The sequence below is a fragment of the Lupinus angustifolius genome, chromosome LG14 (genome assembly GCF_001865875.1).
Source record: "Lupinus angustifolius cultivar Tanjil chromosome LG14, LupAngTanjil_v1.0, whole genome shotgun sequence".
NCBI lineage: Eukaryota > Viridiplantae > Streptophyta > Magnoliopsida > Fabales > Fabaceae > Lupinus > Lupinus angustifolius.
In genome coordinates this window covers 7284143-7287285 of record NC_032022.1, presented here as the reverse complement: position 1 = coordinate 7287285, position 3143 = coordinate 7284143, and positions in this window count along the sequence as shown.

Here is a 3143-nt window from a genome sequence, read left to right as displayed (position 1 = left end):
AAAAGTATTCCACATATTCATAGCCTTAATATTGTTGTGAAATTTATTTTTGTCATCATTCATCTATAAAGAGTTGGGTTTATTAACTAGTTCACTATTTACCATATGTTATCGTCTATGCGGTCCATTCTCTACACATTCCCAAATGCTAATATCAAAGACCTCAATTAATATCTCCATTCTTGCCTTTCAATAGGCATAACCTTCACCATTGAATATTGTTGGCCTATATATAGAAACACTTTCACCATTTGAGCCCATCCATTTATATGTTTCTTGTTAGCATAATGACTAATATATCAAATTAAGCTTTGATATCACTTGTTTGTATACAAGAGCTTTGCACACCGATGGGATGAACTAGAGTGTCGCTACTTTGTTGCCTCAATCACAAATTTCATATATAAGCCTTTTAATTTATTAGACAATGTATCTTAGCTTCTCTAACTCCAACTAATCAATTATCATGCAACTAGATTTCAATTATGCAATTCTAATTTCAACATAATCGATTAACAACCAGTGAAATTAAAGAGTATACAAGAAGAGGTGACACTGGAAAATTTATAATGGTTCATGTCAGGAATGATGCTATGCTCAGTTCCTCGCTTGATTATCGCTTGATATAAAACAGGCCAACAAAGACTTCCTCACATTTCGTCATAAACTAGGCCCTGGTTGATTCCTCATAACCGCTTATCTTCTATTGTATCCTGTAACAATCACAAGTTCCTAGATTTGAGGATCTCTTACCTCTAATCTAACTCTTTCATTTCCTTTTTAAAATTCAACGAATCAGGTTGTTTTGATAAACTCTTTCTTGTGCAAATAAAAATAAAAAAATAGATAAAATAATATAAAGACTAGAGAAGATTATAAGAAAAATGAATATGATATACATTTTATTTTTCTCCAAGATTCAAACTAGTATGTTCTTGATTTGAGAGATATAGTACTTTAAGTGAATTTCTTTTCTGAAAACTCAACTTTCTCATATAATTCTTGAGAGTTCACATAAGGCTTTTATAATTTTAGTTTTCACCACCATATAATCAATTAAGCCTTAGTCATAATTAATTATTGGTTTGTTAAAACCTCTTTACCAATTATTAAAATAGGATAGTCGATTAAGTACAGTCCAAAATAGTTTCTTGAAAAATACATTTGTTTCGTAATCGATTACTAATTCATTATATGAGGTTAAACTCAGAATTTTAGCTCAATCACCATCTTTATTATCATAAGTAATTATCCTAATTATAATCAATGATATAAGATGAATGAAACTTTATTAGACTCTACACCTCATTACTTCTTGTACCTAAAAAATAAAATAAAAATCATATGTAAACTAAGATATAAACATAAATGTAGTCTTAAGTTTAATATTGTATGCTTACTTTGTATGTGGTACTATGTTGTTTTGTAAACTTTTATCTTCAACCAAACCATGATATGCATAGTTTTCAAACTCATGTTGAGATTTCATCTGTTTTTTCTCATCATTGTTAATTTCATAATTTAATGAGAATTCATGTAAATTGCTTAGAGGTTTTGATTATTCCTTTGTATGAGTAAATTTGTATAATTCGTCAACAAGGCCGTTAGAAAACACAACATATCTTATTTTAAGAGTAATAAGTTTCTCTTATCAAGAAATATAATATCTAATAATTGAATCATTAATAACCATAATAATATGCATATCGAACATTAAGTTCAAATAATTGGACGAGTATATATAAATTCAAAACACACAATGATGCACGTGACTTGATTTTGTTCGCACATGTTATTGGATACGATAACTTGTTAAGACAAGTTTACTCAATGAACATGTTTCACTTAACATCAAAATATATATTACATTTAACATAGATATTGGACTCATTAATCAAACATATCTCGAATAACTTATGTTATTTATAAAAGGCAATTTTAAGCATGACTTATAATAACATATTGTTTTTATCAAATATTACTTCTTTGTTAATGTTTTCCAAAATTTATTCTTTATCATTCATAAAGAACAAGAAAAAATGCAAGATTAATAAGTTAGTTTTACTAAAATATGTCACTTGAAAATATAAAACTATTATTGCTCCAATAGTTATGTATAGGTGCTCCCACATACTCCCCCATTCTAATAATGTGCCACTGTCTAGGCCTAACCTATTTAATTGCTTAAATTATTTTGGAAGTCTATGTTTGACCAGTAAGCCTACTTAAAAGTCTTTTATGTTATGATGCCTTAAAATTGTTTAACAAACCCACCTTAACATTATTTTAATTTTGAGTTTATATTTTTATGACCATGTTTTGCATATAATTTTAGTGGTAGAAGAGGAATATAATATAATTATGTATGCCAATGTATTAGACTTAATCGAGGTTATCAATAGCCTAAACCCTAACATTTAAATCAAATAGAAATTGACTTGACCTAATTAAAAACGGCGTAACATGTTTCCATTCCTAAGTGAAACATTGAAACACTCCAAGTTAAAAGAAAAGGATAGAGTAAATATTAAAATAAAATAAAACTGTGCAACACCCTTTCTTCTTTATCTTATTAAACTAAAAAGGTACCAGCCCAAAATTACTATTTATTTCTGGCTTACATCGCTAAAATTCTATTAAGTTGCTCCTAGTTACAAGAGTCATTATCCATTGCAAATCAGCATTTGCCACTCTTTCCATTCCTTTTTACAAGACTCTTTCGAATAGTTTTATATTGACAAAAACATAAAAACTATCATTAAGTTTACTAATAACTATTATAAAAATTATATTTTTACTAACGGAAATAAGTTATTTTCTACCTTTACCAGAAGACAAATGATATTTTTTTCATCTATTACTTGATATAATCTGTAGGTCCTTCTTCAAGAGAAACAGCAAATATGTACTACCGCAATTAATAACATTAGTGATTTGAAATTGAAAAAGCTTAATAATTAAAAAACATTATATTTTACTATTTTAAACGTTGATAAATGAACACGCTACCTCGTTTACTCGGTAGCATTGTGTACACCACGTGTGTCACAGTCACGTACTTTTTGCAGGTGGTTCCCATCTGAGTCGGAAACTTCAAGCCGTTGACATGATATATGTTATATAGGAAGATTTGTGTGAAAATA